The following is a 23,294-nucleotide window of genomic DNA, read 5'->3' as shown; positions in this document are numbered from 1 at the left end:
TAGTGACAGAGCTCTAGTCCACAGTTTTCAAGCAAAGTGACTTATCATTGGTTAAGATGTCCAAGTTACACAGAGGTACTTCACAGCAGCTTCTGCAGCGCCTGTGCTTAAACTATGACTTGAAATACCCCTTTTTGTTGATATTGTTTTTGCATGTTGTCTGATTTCACTGGTGTCACATATCCAAAGCGGGAAACTTGCCAGCAGTAAAGTGCCGTGGCCACCGCACCGCTGCGAATATGCAGATGTGATATTTCCTCTGGTTGAACTTCAACATGAAAGGTATAGTTTCCTCTTTGCCCACCGCAGTCATTCAACCCGTAGACATCTCAGGTTACAGACCTCATTCAAATGCTCTCTCTTTAGGTAATTAGGGTTAATTGGAGAACTTTTAAACTCTAGGGAGACTGTCATTTTTTCCTTGATGGCTCAGCTAAAATTGAGTTTAGGCAATCTCGCAGAGATTGTAAGAGTGTTTGGGGGATGTGACAGGATCCCCTCTGCCGTGCCCCCATGACCTGCCCAGAGGTGATGCCTCTGTTGGGATGACAGAGGTGGGGGAGGATGTCGGTAGTGAACCTCAGTCTAATGAGACTGTGAGAGACTGTCTGGTGGCGCTAAGCAGATGAGCCTATGGACCGAGAAAGTGAATTATTTTGACAATCTATTAGTTTTGTCTTGGGGAAAGTGTATGCCATGGCTATCAGATTCAGTATTTTCTTTGAATTTCAGCTCCAATGTTTTAACCAGAAATTATTTTTCACTGGCCTGCAATATATATCACATTACACCAGATGCACATTATGTATACATGCATTTTACGACGTCATGTTAATAAGGACTATGATCTAAGGACTATGTGCAGGATAAAACAACCCAAAAGTGGTAAATTATCTCTGCCCTTGGATTATCCAGCTCCTCTACTTGACTAGCTGTTTGCCTGGCTGTCATGTAGTTAATACTATAGGTATCTAAACACCATGCTCACTCTTCCCCAAGCATGGTCTATAGTCGTCATGGAGCAGAGACAGTGTTTCTCCTCTGAGGCCATGGTGCTAATCTCCTGCAGCCTTAATGTGATTATGGTAATGATCACACAAATGACCCCTGGGCTTTTGGGGGATCCGTGATTCACACTTCCTAACGCAGGCCGCACAGGCACTGTGACTCCACTGGCCTGCACACTAGACCACCAGACTGAGCCGGCCCCGGTGGCCTGCTCCTGTTCTTCTGTCCTTGCTGAGCTTGGAAGAGTAGAGTGAATGACCAAATAAATTCCAGCCAGCAACAAAAGAGCTGAGCGGCCACGAGAGAGATGGATATCTTTTGTTGTCTGACACTCAATGCCGTATTCCAATCCAATTACCTCAGCCTTTTGCAACCCCTCCTATCACACCGCATGGCATTGAAGCTTGCCTCAATTCAGACTCGAACCCCTGACAAGAATGCAGTGGATTATGTGCTTAATGAGCATTCCCTTCCCCCCTGTTTTTTTTTTAACCAAAATTGGGTGTGCACTCTCTCCTAAAAAGATTTAGTGCTGCCAGATTTCTATTCCAAATTCAGTCCCATTTATTTTGAAGCTGCCATTGCCTGCCTTTCAAAGCAATAAAAGGAAACTATGTCTGCTGGCAATATCTTATGGCATGCCAATATTTCTTCAGTGGGGACTCCTTTTGTGGAACATCAACACATTGAAGAACGAGGAAAGACTATTTGCCACAGTCATGCAGATACATGGTGAATTAGCGAATTCACATAGTGAAGTCAGTCTTTCTATGTGTGAGTGAAAGATGTGCTGTGTGAGGGAGCACATCTGAGGGAGGGAGAAGAAGATAAGTGGCCCTGCATTGCTGATCCTGGCCAGACCACTTTTCTATAAACCCTTTGCTGTTTCGGAGGTTTGACTAGGACCTCTGCAGCTCAGTGTTCGGCCTATTTAAAAGTCTCGCAGTGTTTACACAGTGTGTTTATGAGAGCTGCTTTTACAGAATGTGTTACAGATGGTATCAACGACCTGCTTTCAGATAAATATTATTTTCCACTGTAAAGGTGGCCGCTTTGTTATTTTCAACATTTATTCAAACGCTGGTTCTGTGAGGTGACGGGCATTTTGATGTGTGAGTGTGTATGAGGTAAGCCCCTTGATGCGGTTAGTGCACGGGGACCCCAGCTGCTGTGTGGGGGTTAAGAGGAAAATAGATTTTGATGGCAAGGTTTAGAGCTTCGGTTTTGATTTCCATTGGTTCATACTGTGCTTATTTGCTGTGGGTGCCTCTTTTATGTCTTGCTGACTCTTTGGTTCTTGCAGTTTCTTTTCTTTTTTTGTCAAAGGGTCGCTGTATATAACAGGATGCCAGTGACACCAGGACACTACAGGCAGGGACTAACTTTTTAGCAGGTCCATCAACAATGTCATTAAAGGTGACTGGATCAGTGCTCTGTGTGGGTGCTCAAGCTCAAGCATGCCTGTAGAGAACCTGTGAATGGATCATCAGTCTGTGTGTGTCCTCACACCTCCTAATGGTTGGGAGGTGTTTGATCCTGTGAGGCAAGGGGAGGGGAGGCCAGAGGGCTGCAGTCAGTGAAACAAATCAGATTATCCCTGCTTAGGCTAGTAGCCTACTACTCACCAGCATAGCATTTCCACCTGGCCAACAATACGCAGTCTCATACTCCTGAGCTGACCCTTGTGATCATGTGATTAAGCGATTTATGTGTGTGTGTGTGGTGATGTGTGTGTGTGTGTGTGTGTGTGTGAGTCTGTGGAAGGTCTGTCTGCGCTGGCTTCAGGATCAGCGAGTCAGAACAGTGCTCTCTTCAAACAGGATATTGCCCTTCGCGTGAGGCGAGCAAGCCTAATTACCTGAACTTCCTATCTGGAGGAGGTGACACTGATAAAACTCTTCCTCTCCTTTGTCCCCTGTCAGTCGATCACATTACAGTTTGGATCATGTAAATGTGTGTCTGTGTGTGTTTGAGCAAGAGAGAGAAAGAGGGTGAGTTATTCTTTCCTGCGACACAGTCGTGCAAACTTTCAAAAGAATGATGTGTGGACTTGCAGAGGGGAACTCGAACATGTAGGCCTGGTCAAAATGACAGCCATTGCCAGCCTTTGAATGAAAATATTGATGCTGGCAAAGCCTTCACGTCCCCAGCACCATGACGTAGCGGTTTTTCCATGACACATTTGATGATTGCTTCCAAATGGGCCTGTCAGTTTTAATAAAGGCGACCCCGGCATTTCACTTTCTTCTAAAGTAAACAAAATCCACCGGCTCTCCCAGACACATACAGAACCAATGATCACACTGCAGGAATGGGTCTTGAGGTAGAGCAGGCAATTGTGAGCTGATGTATGTTTTCACGTTCAATCTTCTCACTCTTCGAGGAATGGGTGAGGCAGCTGGCGGTTTGAATTGATATTGTTTTCTTAAGTTTGCCGATTGAAATCCGCAATGTTATTTTAGGAAACTGGATGTGAACTGATGATATGACATTAAAGAATTAGCATGTGGCATTAGGAAGTCAAAACATGTGACCAATAGGGCTTAAGCTAATCCAATCCAAGATGTCAGTACATTTACCTTTTTACTTCTCTTCACCGTAATGAATTTAAGACAAAAAAAAAATTGTCCAAGTATGTTCTATTAACCTTGTAGAATAATAAACTAATTTCTTGTATTGTTTAAAGCTGGGCTGAGACCCAAAATCAACATTTAGTGCGTCAGTATACTGAAAATTAGATTATACAGTGTAAACTAGCAAGTGGAGGACAGTATTAAGAGTGTGTATATAACTGTGTGTGACTGTAATGCCGGAAAAAGGGGAGCAACCGCAGAGAACATGCAAATATGTGAGAAAAAGTCTCACTTGCAAGCAACATGCCAGAGTAGAATATTAGTAGCCTGGGGTCCACTTCATTGGAGCATATCAACTACCTGTTAATGTTAAACTAATGAGCCTTATTTTCCCGCTCATTGTGGCTGTGCTGCTTTTTTAAAAGGTCTGACTCTTGACATAAATCACTATGTACAAGTGTAATGGTACAACAAGGAGGGACTGTGCAGGGTTGTATGTGTTGGCTCTCCTCAGTATCCTTTGTCATGAGCTCTGTGTACACTGAAACACTCATCCATTACAACTTTAATTGAGTTGGATTAACTAATGGCTTATTGGAGGAGCCATTTCATCTCCTCTTTAGTGAGTGGGTGCGTGTATATGTGTGTGTGTGTGTGTGTGTGTGTGTGTGTGCACTCCTTGGTTTAAGAGTATGTGAGCTAAGAGCAGACGCACATACCAGACCACAATGTGCCAAGGCCATGATAAATCTGTTTATTCAGATGGGCCATTCAAAATATGATCTGGTCTTGATATAGCTCTGACAGCTAAAACAAACTGGCTTATGATATACAGACCAATAAGGAAACACTCTTTCATTTTTAATCTAAATTGTGTCTGTAGTCAGGAGTGAGCTTTTAAACACATAAGAATAAAAGAATAATGAGGAGCCATGGCCAAGTTTTTGGAAATTGCAACGCACGCATTCAACCACTAATGTTTACAGACTTGAACTGGCAGACTAAAAATGATCTGTCCCATTATATTGCATTCTGTAGAAAAAGAGGGATCTGTTTAAAACAAAAGGTAAAGATATTACCGGTCAAGCCTGTGTACAATAGGCTATTTATATTTTTGTGCTAATGTACACAGTGTTGAGATGGTTACTTTTAAAACATACTCCACTACAGATTACTGAATACATGCTCTAAAATGTAGTATGCCATTAGATTACTCAGGTTAAGTAATTTATTCTAAATACTTTGGATTCATTTTGGAATGCTTCAAAATTTCCCCATTTGTCAGTCTGAATGTAGTTAACACTTAATGCTTTTGGGAATTACCTTATTTATATCATCAGAGAAAATGTTATGCATGTGCACAAGTAGAGGGGCAGCAGTGAAGTTGTCAGTCTGACAGTAAATGTACAGAGCAGGCACTGGGCAGTTTGAGGGGGGGTGTCATCCCCTTTCTTAGCAAAGTGACTGTAAGTATCCTCCTTGTAAACCTGGCGTCCCCCCCAGCAGAGAGAGTGCAGGGGCAGAGGGGTTGTTCTGCTGAACATTTGAGTCTAGTCTGCCTGGTCACGGCAAAGCAAGAGGATCAGGGAGACGTCCTACTGCCTGTTGTATTCCCATAATATTCCTGTAATATTTCTATGATCATTCCCCAGTGTCTGTGCTGCTAAAACTACACCAAAGCCACAATCAAGCCACCTCTGCAACAAAATATTCAGGGAGACGTGACTACACATGTAGTTTTTACTGTAGATGTTTACTCCCATTGGGCCATGCCCCATGTTAAAACATAAATCACCAGCTGTGCGTCTCCTCTGCCAGTGTTGTGTGTGGTGTGTGTGTGTGTGTGTGTGTGTGTGCGTGTGTGTGTGTGATGGCCTGCCAGGTGAATTGCACGCACAGATTGTTGCACCTTTAGAAAAAAAAAACTACAGCAAATTTACTTTATTTTACTTTATTTACTGCAAATACAACAAGACAAATAAAGTAATTGCTTCAAGTATCTATTTTCAAAGACAGTGACTGTATTCAGAATACCACCAGTTTGTGGTATCTTACTGTAACGGGATACAGTTACCCATATTTTGTATTTTAAATACATAATGCCATTACTCATATTCTATTACTTCCCAACCCTGAAGGTACAGTATACAAATGGTAAACTTCACTATGGTCAAACTTCATTTTGGCTCAATATTCAACAGGAGGGTTTTACTGTCATTATTTTCTCTTGGCTATGATTCCTAAAATACATGTGAAGTAGTCATAAAGCTGTCAGAGGAGTAACATTTTCCATGGAGCATGATGATGACAAAAAACATGTCAGACAATGCATGCATGTCGTGCAAAATGCAAAACCACACTGGGAGTACTGCCTAAATTAGACATAACACTCATACTAACTCATCAGCTGGGTTTGTTCAATGTTAGTCTGAAAGCTGCTTGTTTTGACTAATTCTTGATGATGTGTTTATCATGTGTCACCTGTCAGGAAGTGGCAGAATCAAGGAGATTGGAGATTTAATTCTACTGTGCAAATTGTAAGGCAGAGCTGCTATGAGGACAGAAAAGCATTTCTGGGTTAGGTAGTTAGCTTTTCTGATCTTTCAGGTTCAAACTAGCTATACGAGCCTGATGTTAGTCTGCTCATCTTCCAAGATCCTGGATGTGTTGTTCCCAGAGGGTGAGGCCTCATATTGTAGGCCTCGAGGGTGTTCAAATGTCAAATTCTTTCAGTTCACTAGAAAGTAAGCTCCCTGTGACACCCATGATACACTGTAAAACACTGTAAAGCCCACTGGTGCTCACTTGCTAGAAATAACATAACCAACAGTGGCGACATCTTTATGGAGAGCCACACTTTGCCAGTGACGCCACCAAACTTTAAATGTAAATGGAATAAAGAATAAATGTAAATTATTCTTTATTCCAGCACCCCAACCCCACCCATTAAAAAACAACAACAAAACAAACAAAAAAACAAACAAACCAAAAAACCAACAAAAAAACTAGTAAACTCCAGGCTTTAAAACTTTTGTGGTTGTGTGACAGTTCGGTTTACTAATGTTAGCAAACATTAAGGAGTGACAAAGTACCAGCTGACATATCAACCTAGCTAATATTTGCTGTTAGTCACCATTATCATGTGTGGCCTTAAGCTTGAATAGTGTCACACATCACTGACTCATCAGTATTCCTGTGTTCATTGATGCAGAGCGCTAACCAGTGCCCAAATTCCATCACCAGGCGACATACTGATTTAGTGCATACTGAAATATGGTGCAGTTTGAGAAACATCTTGTGAATGCATGACCACAATTCAAGTTGTGGCCATGCATTCCTTCTTTGCCACTCTCATTCACTCTTAAAAACCATTTAGTTTGCCCTGCCCTTAGAGGTTTTAACTCAATCAAAGAGATTATTTCTGCCTCCAAAACAGCTCTGGAATGTTTGCAGAAACTAAAACTAATCTTCCAGCAGCAGGTAGGGAATGTACAGCAGCACTGTCCAGTCGGCAGGTGGACACCACGCAAAACACCCAGCCGGCTTTAAGTGGGAGCCCGAGTCTTGCCTTTTGAACTCGGGTCGGAAAGAGGATACCCCTGCATGGTCTCCGCAAATGCACGGCCCTTTGAAGAGGTGTCAGCTTGCAATAAACTGGCATCCCTGCCTGTTCTGTTCTCTCGTGGTTTCACTGCACTAAATGGTCCAAAACACCGCTGAAAAAGTGAAGTGTTCCGACTAAGAAAAGGAAAAGGAGAAAGAGAGAAAAAAATTGTATCTATGGGTGAAAGGCAAAGAAGAACAGTCAACAAAGGCAAAACATGACAAGACTGTGGTGTTTATAGAGTGACTCAAAATTTTGAAATGCACAAATGATACCGATAAGTGAAGGTACAGTATTCTTTGGAAAGTAGAGGGTGAGGTTACCCCGGGGTAGATCAGAGGGAAGATAGAGCACAGAGGATCTTCCCAAAACATTGAGCTGGCTGTTGTAATCATGCAACTGTTTACTAGGGCAGACTGATCTATTGCCTTACAACTGTGAGATATACTGCTGTTTTTATCACTACATGATATGTTCTGAGTATCAAGAACACATCTGTGAATATCTTAGAGATCTGAGGATGATACTGTAAGTCTCTGCCGCGGTGTGTGTTGATCGGGGCTTGCTAAAGGCTCCAGGCTGGCAGAGGCAGACTGTTTTGACATGAGGGTGCCTGTCTGTCACTGGCCAAGTCGACTTGTGCTGAAAGAGAGTGAACCGCTGGCAAGCCTCACAGGATTTCTGCATCGACGTCGGCACAAGAAAAGGGGCCCACTGCGTTTTCTTAATTCCCTGACAGACACAACTAATTCTGTTTATGATGATGGCTAAACAAAACAGTCTGGAAACCATAGAATCCAAACCTTGCTTTAATTATTTTTATTTGATAATGTTTTTCATTCTGACCTAATCAGAATCCCTGCATCCATTTTAATGTGGTGTGCAAAAAAAAAAAAAAAAAAAAAGAAAAAAAAGAATAAGTGTTTCATCTCCCTCGATGCATTATGCTTTATGTAAATCAGTGAGGAAAAAGCATGGGAGATCATTTGTGTCAGCACATTTGACATTCCTTTCCGTTAAGTAAAAGGACCTGTCTTGGGGAATGAGGCTTCACCGCTATTGTGGAAAAATGGCTTGTGCGGGTCCGTTGCGAAGAGGTTAGATCATAGAGTTGAAAGTGTGAGTTCTGCTCATTAACGGGATAAGAATGCAGCCCAGTCTGGGACCAGTCTTTCCAATCTTAACATTCATTCTCTCAGAGGTATAATAATGTCTGCCATGGGAAAAAAAATATGACAATTATGGAAAACATGGAAAGTTAGTTATTGGACAATACTAACAGGTTTCCTTGCCAACATTAAAAAAAAAAAAAACATGCCTAAAACTTCATATTAATTCTGGCTCAATTAATACAGAGTGCATTCACATTAACCAGCAATCATTACGCTCCAGTGATCTAAAGGCCATTGTCACACAGGCACTTGAAGAAGTCTTTTGTGTAACAGAAGAATGGCGGAGTGACCCCCGGCAGTGCAGAGCAAGGCCAGGGAGACGTGTGTTTCTTTAGCCCCACCGCCCGCTCCACTCAGCAGCCTGGAGTAAAATTTCAGGGTCCAAGTGACCATGAGTGCCGCTGAGTGATAGGGAGAGAGAGGGACCCTAAACCCAATAGCTTTGATGATTGAAACAAAACACAGACTCCCCCCCAGATAATAGCCTGCAGCTCTGTGACTAAGTGCACTGTAATGCGTGTATGAGGCTTGTCGCCCCTTAAGTTTGAGGGTCTGTGCCTCTCTTCTCCTTAATGTGTTTGTGTGTAGTCCCCCCCTCAAGCTAGAAACAAGACAACCAAGAGGAAAATATAGATAGATAGATAGATAGATAGATAGATAAATAGATAGATAGATAAAACTTTTTTCATCTCCAAAGGGAAATTCAGATGTCCGGTAGCTCATTAAAACCTAAAAACAACAACCCTATTTCCACTCAGATAGAATATGCTGTCATCAATAAACATTTTCTGTCGCCTCTCTGCTGTTGATGACAAATAGGAGAACAGTTTTGTGAACATGGACAATTATTTTGCAAGGTCAGAGGTGCACTTTCACGGCTGGACTTATTTGACTTTCTGTGAAACAAAAAGCTCATTTCTGGGAGTCCTCTGCCAGTGGAACACATCCAAAATGTGTTGCTTCAAGACAGATCATCACAGATTATAATCTTGCTGCTTTATATTCCAGCTCCGTGAGAGAGTTGTTTGATAAATGATCGGTGTTCAAGAACAAAGGGATATCAAACGTGAATCTGTTTATGGGTGGCTCTCTCTGAGTCCTTCAGCTCCGATGCACACTTCACATCTTCGGGACGTGTGAGACAGAAAAAACATTGGATAACAAAACAAGTTTTAGCCTCACGTGACGTGTGGAAAATTTGATCTTGCCCGCTCAAAGAGTCGATAGCAGTTCTTTTTCAGCTTACTACCCTCTAGAAACATGTTTCAAAGTATAATTATGTTATCAAACTGAAGCAGAGAGGGAGTACTCAGACAGCTGAACAAAGGCAATGCAAACAGCTGTGCCAGTGCAAACAGCAGTCAGATTATTTGCAAGTTCAAAGTTAGACAGGCCTCTAGCATAATACAGTACATGCCATCAAAACATAACAGTCAATGCGCTCGTCGGCTATGTCTGTTTGTAGAGTTGACTTTTTTTGTTGCTGTTAGAACATTTTCTCAGGGTAAACTATTGTAAGAAAATGCTGTGAGATCAGTCGTGTACGGTATATTGTAGTCCTGAGAATCAAAATCTGGTTAGTTTAAGTTTCCACTCGAGTAAATGAGAATCGCCTTGCCTCATCACTGATAAAATGCACTCAGAAGACAGTTCTCAGGCTCGATAGTTTCTCAGTTGAGGTGGCTGGCTGCAGTAGGAGGACCAGTGTTGATACAGCTGATCTCTGTTGTTCCAAGTGAAATATATGGCCCTGTTTGTTTTCAGAGATAGACCCAACGCTTTGCTTCAAGTTCATATTTATCTATTGAGGGAAATATGTCAGTGCTGGTCCAGTTTGCACTTTTGCACACTCTTTTCTCCCCAGACTGCTACTGCAGAGTAATTAACCTGCGTGCATTTGTGGCAGATGGAAAGATATGAGTTATGGTTCTGGCTTTAAAATCACACGCATATTATTGTCTTCACTGTACATTGTACGGGCCAAAAAAGCATATTGGTCAGATTACCTAAAGATGCACATATCATCCTATCTGAGGCTTTTGTTTTGTGTCAGATTTCATAAATTAAGTGATTGTATGTCAGACTTTTCAACTCTTCACCTCATTAAATTCGATATGTACAGATGAGTGTGATTTTTGATCACTTCTATTATGCTCTTTAACTTAAATGTAGGATAAGGGAGCGATGCTTCCTTATGATTACACCTCTCTGAACTGTATATGATTAAAGGCGTGAGAGAGTGAAAGCCATGTTCCAACAGAGATGAACACTGTTACCCACATTGCTCTGATCTTTTTTGAAATTACACTCCTAAATACCCTCAAGGTGTGTGAGCAGTGCCAGTGACTTCATCTCGGTAGATAGCAGTAATTTCAGAGTTGCGTGCAAGAGAAAATACCTTGTTGTGCTGCTGCACACCCATGTGATGGATTTCCCCTTAAGAGGGTTTGATTGGTATCTATTCACGGGGAAAAACATGAAAATGACTAAAAGCACTGCTCAATAGTCTTGGCAGGAGTCAGTGTAATGTGTGCTGCTGGAGGACTCCAAGCATTGTACTGTGAAATTTATTTAGATGGTACCATAATCCATGAATTATGCTAATGTTATTGTGACAAAATAATAATTTCACAGGACAGATCCTTGCATGCATGTCTGAGAAAATATGGTTTTCACTGTAAACAGGATGTTCAGGTTAGACTTCACATTATTTCAAATTTTGTTGAAGTAATGATATTACCTCAGTGGTGTATGAGGCAATACAGTGTTCCTCTACGTCTTTGGAGGGAAGGGGAAGTCCCCACGTCTGTGTGCTGTTTGACTGGACGGTTGAGTAATGCAGCCTGGGATTAGGTGGAGCAGGCTCACAGCAGCAAACCCTCCCTCACATCGAACTGTCTGGACCCACACAAGTGAACGACTGGATCAGAACTACAGCTGGCCTACATCCTTCCACCGTGTCAGACAATGTGCATACTTATCTTAAAGCTGCAACATGCAACTCCATTTACATTGAGTTAACTGTTTTTGAGAGGAGATAGTTGCATTTCCAAGTTACTCAGGAGCAGGTGCCTTGGAAAGTGTCACTTCAATCTTGAGAAAGGAGGATCCTGCACACTACTCTTGCTCAGCATCATAATTTATCGGTCACACTGATGTTGCAGTCCCTTTGGACCTTCATCAAGAGGTCCAGAGAGACTGAAACAATGCCTGTGGCAGCTTACATCAGTGTCAGGATAGATACTATTTTAACCATAGACAGAACATGGAACCCAGTAGAATTTGAGAGAAGATTAACTGCTGTGTTCCAGGCTATGAAAATAAAGATGTCAGTTGTTTTTCATAGCACTTCCACAGACTTTTTTGGAGTTATTTTTACATAAAAATGTTTGGACTGTTTCTCAATACCAAGGGACTTGCAAGCTGTGCATTTGAACCCACTGTTTCAACCAACAGCTGACTAAGGAGGCCATATTTTCTGTGGGTCCAAGTACTGCAGGTATGTGCCAGACAAATTAGATACAGGTCCAACATCAATTAATTTATCCTTTAAGCGCCTTGGTTCCTTCTTCAAGTTGTTTCCTATACATACACATAGTTGGCAATCTAATGTAGCACTCAAAAACAGCCTGCAATTAGTGTAATTAGGCCAACAGTAATAGAGGACTATGCAAGTTTTTCTGGTCCAACTTCAGAGACATACTGGTAAGAGTAAATGGGGTTCAGTCTTACCATATCAAATCTAATACTGAGTGAAGCACTAACTTCGTTAAGATTAATTACAGCACTTCAATGCAATAAAGCGTCAGAACATATAAGTGGTTGGAAAACAACTCACTGTTTAATATGTCATCATTAAATCATCGGAGAGCGCCTCAGGGTGGAAGTTAAAAGTTAAAAGCAAAAATGAAAACATGATTAATAAGGGAATGTGACAGATGCAGAGTTTGCAAATGGGCAGAATCCATTCATTTTAGCGGTTACACAGACGGGCAATCAAAAAAAAAAAAAAAAAATACACTCCTCCCTGAGTGCTGACAGACCACCACAAATACGTGACAACCCCCCAGCTATATCTTCATGCCTATTTTTCCACAGCAGCACTTTAACAGGAAATCAATCAATATTTAAAACCACATTTGGGTATACGATAAGTGTGCCTGCCTAAACAGGAAGAGATATGATGATTAGGTTTTGAGACAAAGCAGTGGAGAGGAGAGAATTCTGCAGATTATTTTGGTGAAACGTTGCCTTACAACTCTGCATGCCACAGGAAACTGCTGGGTATTATTCATAAAAGTGTTGTTTTTTTATGTTGCCAATTTTGAATACTTGTTACCTTGTAGGTGTTGAATTATGAGTTACCGTAGAGACTGAATGAGGTGGGCTCCACTGGCAGCCCAGCGGCCCAGCCACTAAGACTGCCCCAATCAGCTGTATGTAACAGGGTGGAAATTGGCTGTATATTATCAAAAGATTACAATCTAAGCAGTGTGGTGTGTGTATGTAATTCATCCCATATCCTGCAAGGGCCTGGGGTTAAACAGCCAGACTTAGCTTACATGTACAAGACTTCAATCACTGTGAGGCCCCCTTAGGATAAAGAGGGGAATTTGCTTTGGGCAGTTTATCGTGAATGACACACTTTAGACACAAGTTAAACAATAATTATTGAAAAAAAAAAAAAGACTGTCACTCATTTGGGATTTTAAAGGCAAGAGGTATTTCAACTGAGAATTCACTTTGTTATACCACACAAGATTAATGTATTTTAGATGAAAATATATAAATACCATGATAGATACAAATTTGAGAAAATGTGGAGGAGACAGCACATTAAACACAATGGATCTGAGAGCAGGAGTTTGATGGTTAAAGTGATGCATAGCGTGTGTGTGTGTGTGTGTGTGTGTGTGTGTGTGTGTGTGTGTGTGTGTGTGTGTCTGTAAGGGAGGAGGGTTGAGGGGTGGGAGGCTAACAGCACACAGCTGGTTTCTGTGTTTCTCTTGAGGCAGCAGTGGTAGCCTCTCTTGGGTGTCTGCGATCTCTGTCCTGGCAGGGCTCAGTTGGACTCCCTCACCAAGGCCCGGCCTCAGGCCCAGCATGCATCGGTGCCGACTGACAGATTGCAACATTGAGGGACGTGTTTAACCCCCGGCGCCCCTCCAATTAGCCACCTTGTGTCCCATTTCCTAAACTAGCTGGAGAACATATTTATTGGAAAGGGGCTTTATTTGTGCAGATCTTTCCGTCCCTCCTTAAGTGTGGTCCTTGTGCTGAGCAGTCAGCTCTTCTGTCCCCATTGCATGAAACCTAATATTAGGACACATAACAGATAGATAAGTGAGCACTGTTGCATGTCACAGCGTTGAACTGGGACGTTTAGTTCAGCAGAGGAAGCCCTCTGTTTAGTCTTCAGGTTTGCATGAGTGGGAGTTGGATTCAAAGTTATTTACAAACAGACATTGGGAATGGGATTTTAGGGGCAAAGTACAAACACCAAGTGACAGATGCGCTTTCACTCAGGTTATGCTGAGCCAATGAGGATCAACATGAAACCAGATCTTTGACCCGATGCTATGGCTGCCACTGAGAACAATAAGGAGGAAACGGCGGGGATGGTGTTCAGGGATAATGACCCTTTTCTTTACAGGTCCTCCAATCTTTCCAACCTCTTGAAGGCTCCCATGCTGCCAATCAGCACCTGATTAACACCAAAGGCCTCAGTCGCCTTTCCCCTCCCTGCTTTCATCTCTACAGTGATCTGCCCTCTGAATGAAATGGAGACTGTGGACTTGTCAAAATCATGTCTGTGGACAGTCTGTGTCTCGTTATTAGCACCTCAACAGGTTTTAGTTAAGCCAAGAAACAGCAAATTGAAAACTTGGACGTGCTCTTTCCTCATTTTTTTTCTTCTCCTCAAAGCTTAGTGCAGCGAGGAAATTATCATTATGCTTCATCATAACCCCATTGGGGTTCTTTTGAAATCTGTTCAAGCCAACTCTCAGACTGAGTTATTTTCTTGGACCATTGTGCCTACTTGACATGATTGCTTTGAACTTGAATGTCAGAAAAGGAGAAATTCAATCTGAGCCACTCAAATGCTTTTCACTGGCAACTCAAGAAAATCTTCTCAGGTTAACAACAGGTCAGTTCTCTGAATGAGGGATTTAGGTCTATACACTTACCGAGTCCCAAGAGAGGTGCTATCTGATGGTCCATCTGGTAGTCACATATAATCAGACTAGGTCACAGGTGAGCCGCAGATGGTAGATGGATGTTTATGTGTATGTGCACACATATATCAATGAATCTACATCTTAATGGACCCGTTGATCCACAGACTACTGATGCAGGACAACAGGGTTATATATATTTCAGTGGAACAGCCAAGCATAGGGCAGCCTCTGCCCTGTAGTCACCAAAAAACCATAATAATTCCTCTTCCAAAGCTGAACAGCAATGGAACAATCCCAAGGGCTACGAAACAATAGTCCAGAAACATTATGGTCAAATTTCATATGCTCAATATTAATTACAGGTTTGTTTATACAGCCCTGTGGTCCCATGGAGGCTTTCCAAAGTCAAATACTTAGAAAGTTTGGAAGCGCTTCAGAAAGAAATTATCTGGTATGAAACCACCGGATTGCTCCTTTATCTTGTCCAAATTGTAGACATACAGTATTTCCACATGTGACTTCGTGAAAACCTCTTCAAAGTATGTGCAAGGATGCACTAAGACACAAGCACAAACACACACAACCAAAAAACTGAAGGAGTGATATTTCTGATGACAAGGCGTTTTGTGTAGTTTCACCACAGTTGGGTCTATTAGGAGCATGTTTATTTGAGTCCAGTCCTCAACAACACATGCATATAGTATTTTATTACTAAAGCATCGCCGTTGGACTTTCAGGGGAGATTTGGGGTGTGCTTTCAGGAAAACACAACCACTTATTAAAGTCTAGACGCAACATAAAACCATCAGAAGTCCTGGAGTAAGCACTCACAGACTCTCATGGACAGCGCTGTCAGTGTCTACTCAACCACCCTGGTTTTCCACCGCTGTCTGTGCAGTGTTAAGAGAGATTTTGTGCATGCATCAATACATCCCTTCTAATCGCTGGCGACGGAGCAAAGGAAGTCACTTAACCAAATGTATCATACCAGAACAACACGAGCACAAACAAAAACCCAAACTAAATGCGACGTCTCTGGGTCACTTGACTGGTCTAAAAGATTGGACAATATGTGTCTGCGAAAGCCCTCGCCTCGGGGGATTTGGAGACAGACAATAGAACATGGCAACCCTTCCTTTTTATAGCCAATGAAGGAAGTCTTCAGCATGTGAGCATAGAATAACAATGCTGTCCTATTTTTTTTTTTTTTTTTACAGAGTCCATCTCTCTGGAACATTACCCCTGTGCCTTGTGATACTCACAACTCAAGGAGATGGTATTTTTTGCTAATAGTTTCCTTCCTACCAATGCCAAGACATGCCTGAATATCCCGAGGTCCCCACCTGCAGTACAGCGAAGATATCCAACCTAGATTTACTGGCTCTGAAATGATGTTCTCGTGGCTGGGCTTGCATATGGAAGAAAAAAAAAAAAAGAAAGAAAAACGTGGAGGCAGGCTCAAGAGAGTAAGCAACTTTTGCTTTTGAAAGAATTTCCTGTCCTACTGTCTCATGCAGTCGGAGCACAGAGAACTATATTCTCTACATGCCAGACTGCCCCGTAAAGATCAACCCATGATTTAAACAGATCTTCTTAATATCATTAGAATTAGTCAGGAAAACAGGAACTTATTTTGGAGCCTCAGCAGAGAGGTGCAGTTGGTAATTTGTGGGCAACTTACATAACCAAAGCACTCAAGTGTCCTCTTTGGTGATGCTAGCACATTGTAGCCAAAAGTAAATCCTCCAAAAGAGCAAAGGCATTAGACTGCAAGGAAAGTTTTTATGTGGTGCTTCTGATTTGTACATATAGTTTACAGTGCAGTGCTGATCTTGAGAAAAAGTCCTTATCTTTTTTTTTTTTTCTTGGCTCACCATGACTTAGTGACCTTTGAAACAAAGAGGCAGACAAGAGACTTTGTGGGCTGTTTGTGCCCAAGACAGTATCTTGACATTCAAAGAGAAATCATGTGCACGTTTGGAATGAAAGCGTTTCTCTAATCTTTTAGCAGACATTGAGATAGAGAACATAGCAAGGTGAAAGGAATGGGGCTGCTTGTTTCTGTGCACAGAAACGGGTCTCAGGAGTCCGGAGGTCTGGCCCACTCTTCAAATGGCACAGTGTTTGTTGGGGAATGTGCAATTATGGAGGCCAGGCCTTTGATCCAGGTTTTCCATCAGGGCTAAATTGTCCTCACATTGAGCACTGCAGTGTATCCTTGGGCACTCCTTTATATTCTGCTGCTCTTTCATGTGCACCCCTCTGGAACTCAAAGCATCCCCTCTTGAAAAGTGAGCTTTGGCCTGTCCATGGTCCAATGCAGGAGAAAAACTGGCCAGTTGGTTTGCATGTGCATACATAAGACCACTTCTGCTAAGCACTGAGTTTGTGCACGAGTAAATGGACTTTATTATCAAATGTGCAAGAGGCGAGTTGTGCTATAAAACGGGAAATAAAAGGGACCGTGTGTTTGGGAAAGAGTTTGGATGGGTTTAATTTCATATTGCATGTGTGTGAATATCTCAAGGAAGTGCGACAGGAAGTTTGTCTGCCTGCACTTGTGTGATTGTGATTCTTTCCACATGCTCCCATGTGTTATCTGTCCTCATAATAACTACCACTTCTGCCAGATTAACCCTAACTTTCTTTCTTTCTTTCTTTCTCTCTCTCTGTCTGTCTGTCTTTCTTTCTCTTTCTTTGTTTCTTTTTTTCTTTTTTTTCTTTGCTTGCTTGCTTTCTGAGTACACCAAGATAGGTACTTCTTTTTCAGCATTAAGGTCGGCCGCTTCATATGCTCTCTAAATGATTCCCTATGACAGGTAATGTATGTAAATTTACAAAGGCAACAGCAGAAACAATCTATTCCCCATGGTCACCTTTGTACAGTCACATCAGATTGGTTCCCTAATAAGATGGAGATAAGGTGCTGAGGATGTCCTCATCTGACTTGATCCTCTGACATGATTCTACTAGTAAGCCTCTGTAATTTTCGACTCCAAAGTGAGACCAGATGTTTTATAAGCAAGTAAAACAGCAGTACTGGTAGAGGTGTTTCACAGGAATGCTTCATTTGAAGCCGTCAGATGAGTTTTTATAGTTTTTTTGTGTCCTGTGTGTATTCATCATCAAGATGATTTGTAATATTTATGTAACTGTATGTACATTGGAATAGTATCTTTGTCTGAAGTCTGCATGCAGCCTTGGAGTCTCATCAAGGCATGAAATGTGCAGTCTTATTCTGCACAAAAAAACAATTCAGAGGAATGAATTAGTGTCAGAGGAGGCTATTTCGCCAAAAGCTATAGCTCCTCAGATACTGAATCTAAAAGTTTCCTTTCTCTTGGCCTATATCTCCATCACAGCCAAAGCACATAATCCCGGTCATTGCAAAATTTGTGTGATATGCTCTAGTGTTTTCCTTTCTTTATTACCTCTCTTTCAAATAGGAAACAATAAGCTCTTTGTCGGTAAATGGCCTGCAATGATAAGCATAAGTCCTGAGGCACCTGTTTGTCTGTCAGGATTTCAGGGAGGGTTTTATATTTTTGTAGCGCAGTGACTGATGTTCAAACAAAAACACATGTTGCATCAACTGCCATTCCCACTTTTTGCCCTTTCATAACACAAGGCTGAATATCCTGGAACACAAACGGGTGCATGTAAAAGCAACTGCTTATTAATTATGATGTGCTTCCATAGGTGTCTCTATATAGTTGCAGGGCGTGTACGCTGGGAACAAAACGTGACAGGATCCAACCTGTCAGTTCACGGTAGGAGCTTCTGTTTTTCATGGACCGAAGTGTTGTGCTCAACCAGTCAGATTGCTTACATGTGCATTTTTGGGGGTAAGCCAATCCTGTATCTCTCTTGTGATCCTGGAGGGCAAGCACATGATGCAGCGAATAGCATGGGATAAATTAGTCTGCTGAGTATGAATCCCTGCTTGAATATCAGTCTTAATTCTCCACCAGTTTATTCCTGCTGATTATTTAGTATTACGATGACAGTATGGTGGCCCTTAAGTGCAAAACACAACAGCATGTCACGAAACAGTTTCTCAAAACCAAAAAGACATGACATTTCATTAAAAAAAAAGAAAAAAAATGAAAAAAAAATGGAAAAAATGGAAATATACAATAACATTTCAGAAAAAGGAAAGGTTAGAATCTGTGTCACAAGATTGTGTGGAGGACTTAGACTGCATGTAAGAAGGGTCGATGTTGTTATACATATAAAAAAAGACCGATTTTTATCGAAAAACAAACAAACAAACAAAAAAAGAATAATCTCCCTATCTTTCCTTTTTCTCAAAATGCTGTTCTAATTTTGGTTGTGTTCTTTCGTTTCCTGTTATGTGTTTTCAGTCTTGTTTATTTGTTTTCTGAATATTGTGCCTTTGGTTTCGTTCATTTGTTCTCTGAAATGTTGTGTTTTTTGTTTTCATTCAATTGTTTTCTGAAATGTCATTGTGTTTTCGGTATTTCAGCTCTTTTTGGCTTTTTGATTTATGATCTGAAACGCTGTATTTTCGGTTTTTTGATTTATTATCCGAAATGTTGTGTTTTTGGTTTTGCTAATTTGTTCTCTGAAATTTCATTGTTTTTTTTCCGGTTTTACTCGTTTGTTTCCTGAAATGTCATTGTGTTTTGGGTTTTTTTAAAATTTATTATCCGAAATGTTGTGTTTTCGGTTTTGCTAATTTGTTTTTCTGAAATTTCATTGTGTTTACGGTTTCGCTCTTTCGTTTCCTCAAATGTCATTGTGTTTTCGTTTTTTTTTTAATTTATTTTTTTATTTAATGTTTTCTGTAATGCTGTTATGTTTTTCGCTGCAGGGCCACCATATGACAACCATAACTTATGGTGACTGGAAAGTTAACACTTGAGATAAGGACTTAGAAAATAGACTGTCTTGGCATGAATACAGCTTTCACTCTGGCACTGGAGATTGATATTTCATCTACTTCCTGTGGTTAAGGTAATAGTTTTATCCCACAACCCCCCACATTGTTTCACCCCTCTGCACCTCGACCGAGCCCCCTCAACCGCTCTCAGAGTTTGGTAGACCTCAGCTGTTGGGGCTGTGTCGAGCGACTGTGTTAAATAGCTGGAGGAATGTGTTTTAAGTGGCCTCTGCGTTTTTGGATGAGGTGAGGCCAGGCTCCGCACTCAAAACCCCCTCTTCCCTCTCTGCTGGCACAGCGCCAGGCTCCGCTGCCTGTTGCTGCAAGGTGGTAGGTCCCCTCTGAAGGTGATGGTGTGTGAGTGTGGGAGTGACTGTGTGTTACGAGCATGTTGGCATGGGGAGGGGGAGGGGGGTGGCGGCCTTCATTAGTGGCTCTCGCTGTGGTGAGGAGAGCTCTGACGTGACGTCTCCCGTCTCTGATGTCGCTCCCTGTGTTCCCTGTCGCTCAACTCCAAAATAAACATGTATCCTCCACACACCCAGAGACCACGGGTAACCTGCACCACATCTCAGAATATCCACGTGCTCCTTTAATAGACCGCTCCTGTGTTTCATCCACGGCCAGCTGCTCATTACATTCTCTCCGTCTGAAGAAGCCCAGACAGTGTACTGTAACAGGGGAGTCAGGACAGAGGATTTAGAGTTTCATCTCGTTGTGGGGGGGGTGGGGGACGAGCCACCAAGAGTATTAAGTGTCAATTAAATGAGTTGGACATCCCTTTGTCACAAAACAGGCTTCTGCTCCGTGATGGCACATGATAAATGAGCCTTCAAATGATTGTGAGACAGCCTCATCTTGTTTGGATTTACCAGCGCGGCCACATGATCCCAGACCAAAAGCGATCCTGGATGTCTTTGGTGTTGTTCTGAAGGCTTCAGGAAGCATGAGTGGAAAGAGATATTTCAATCCTGTGAAGCACATTCCCCTCTGATAAAAATGTATTACCACAGACAAAGGGAGGCGCTTGTAGAATTAGACCGGACTGGGACTGGTGCCGACGAGAGCTTGGCTGGCTGCCCTGGAAAGCCACACATGAGCGTATTTAATTGCCAGACAGACCAGAATAATTCTTCCATAATCTGAATTTATACAGTCACTTGAGTGGGGCCATAACATGCTGACAGTGTGTGTTGGATATCAAGACAGAGTGCGCGGCGCACATCAGTAGAGGCAGAGAGAGAAGTATAATGTGGGTATTGTGAGTTGAAGGGCCCCATCACTGTACCAATGACTGTAATAGCCGTGAACAAGCACTCCCTCACACAGGACCTTGCATGTCTCGTTCACTTAGCGACAGGGAGACACAGAAATGGCCCTCAGCCCTTGACAGAGCACACTTGTCTGGAGCCGGCTTTTCAATCTGGTTATCTCTTGAAATACAGACGTGTGAGGGCCTTTCTGTGCCCTGTGGTACCCCAGGAGTCAGTGGTAGGAGTGAGAGCGGCCTTGCTTCCTCTCAAGGGTCTTCTGAGTTCCACGATCATTAGACGTCTCATGTTAAGCAACAAGGACAGACAAGGGCTCTGTGTGTGTGTGTGCGCGAATATGTGATTTTTTTTATGTGCATGTTTGGGCTTGTGTATTGTGTTTTTTAAGTGTGTGTGCATGTGTGTTTGCGTGGTAAAGTGCCAACATCTCCAGTGAATGATAGATACCTTCGCTAAGGCCAACCCCCCCACACCCCCTCCTCTTAAGCGTCCCTGTGTTTTTCCTTGACCCTCCTCAAGGGTCACCCTGCCTTGTTGCATCTGTGCCACTGTGGAGACACTGAAGGAGAGTGAGTGCTTTTTAACAGGCAGGGTGCAAGGCTAGGCTTCTCCTCCAGTTGTAGATCTTTCATGCCTGGCTCTGTCCTTGAGAGGCCATGAAGGACTCGTCTGTGTGGTCCCGGCTCTCCCCGATGACACGTCTGTCACTGGAATGCTTCCTCTAGGCTCCTTGACTTGCATCAGCAGGAGTTTCTCGGGGCAGAGCTTTTAAAATTACAAAGCAGTGGTGGACTAAAAAAGCATTTTTATGTTCCTCATTTAGACTAGATCATGATCAGTGATAGCCAAAGTCCCACCCGCTGGCACTTTGTATCCCAAAAGGAGATACAAGGATACACAGAGGACCTTAGATAGATTCTTAACTTACTTCCTCTACAGCTTCAATTACATATAATTTGTTTAGAAAAAAAAAAAAAAAAAACAGGACAGTGTTCATTACCAATATTTTAAAAAATAATGTCATTCTAAATTTCTGCTTAACAACAGCAAAATCATGACGATGTGGTGGGGTTAAGATGCTTCAGAATAATTTACTGATCGTGACCTTGATTCCCCTTATCCCGATGTTTTATGTTCGTGCATCTTAAATTTTCCATTTTTACAGTTTTATCAACTAAACTCCAGCCACAGACTGTTATTTGATTATCCTTGAGGCTAGATGAATCTGTAATTTTTGATATCATTTGTCTGTCATCTTCCAAATGTAATTTCATAGGACATATATTATTTTACAGTGTAACTGAGAGTTTTAAATCTGTGGGTAAATCTTGTCATCTGGAAAGAACATAATTCAGACAGCAACTGCAAGTCCATCTGCTATCTACATCTAGTCCACGCACGGCATTAGATATTATCTTCCGGATGAGGTGGATGTGTTTTGTGTTTGGAGGCAATCTGATGATTTTTTGACTTACTGAATGTGTTCTCTCCTTGACTAGGGGGTATGTTTTCACCCATCCCTCTTTTTCCTGCTTCACTTGTGATGAATGGCCGGGCCCCAAGTGAGCAGTAAGTAGTTTTCATAGCTGAAGGGGATGTATTTAGTGCCTACAGCCCAAGATGCTGTAGCTCTCGTTGCTCATCACCAGCTATTGTGCTGTCTGAATGTTGAACTGCGCCGAACCAGCTGAGACCGCTCACTTAAATCAAACATTATTATTTTCGATACTGATCGGTCCCCCGAGCGTCGGCCCTGATCAAGAGTGACTCAGCTGGCCCATCATCAGCGTTGGGTAAAGTTGCAAGTAACATGATACGTTACAACATTACTCACATTAGAATAGAAGTAATCCTTTGCAGTACTGTGGCATTACTAAAAATAGAAACCCTTTGCAATGCCTTACACATGGTGATTGTTTTTGCTACCAAATGTGTACGTTAACGCTAAAGTCAGCGTACTGCATAGCTGATGTAACTGACTCGGCAGGGTAATAAAAAGGATGAGTGGCAGACTTGTTCTTCTCACCCACAAATTCAAATTAGTTAAAAATACTTCCACAATGTTAACACCGTCTTCACCTCTGCAATTAGTACTTGCTGAAAGAAACATGTAGTAAAAGCGTCCTACATATAGAAACAACGGTGAGTGGTTTTACTTTTGGGCCAACAAAACAATCAGGATAAACAATGATGGAAATTAAAAGCTTACTTGTTTGAAAAAGTGTCTAAATGCTCTACATTCATAACGAACAATGTGTTATGTTGCAAAAAGTAATCTGAGTATTTGTTTGTAGCCCCAACACTGGCCGTCACCAGACTAATCCTGTTCCTAACCCCTCCTCTGACTGCCACTGGGTAACCAGAAGGGACATGAAGCTCAAATTAATTTACTGCCACATTAAGTAATTGTACAAACAGAAACATAACCTTGCGACCTCAATAACAAGTTTGATTGTGAGCGTGGCCAAATTTTCCATCTCCTGCCCTCTTCAGAGTACGATAACACCACGAGGAAAACATGATATTTAAATAAATATCCTTGTTATTATTCTATTATGGTGGTTAGCCATGAAGTTTCAAAGCG

Source organism: Myripristis murdjan, chromosome 15, assembly GCF_902150065.1.
Source record: "Myripristis murdjan chromosome 15, fMyrMur1.1, whole genome shotgun sequence".
NCBI lineage: Eukaryota > Metazoa > Chordata > Actinopteri > Holocentriformes > Holocentridae > Myripristis > Myripristis murdjan.
Note: the sequence above shows the minus strand (reverse complement) of the source record.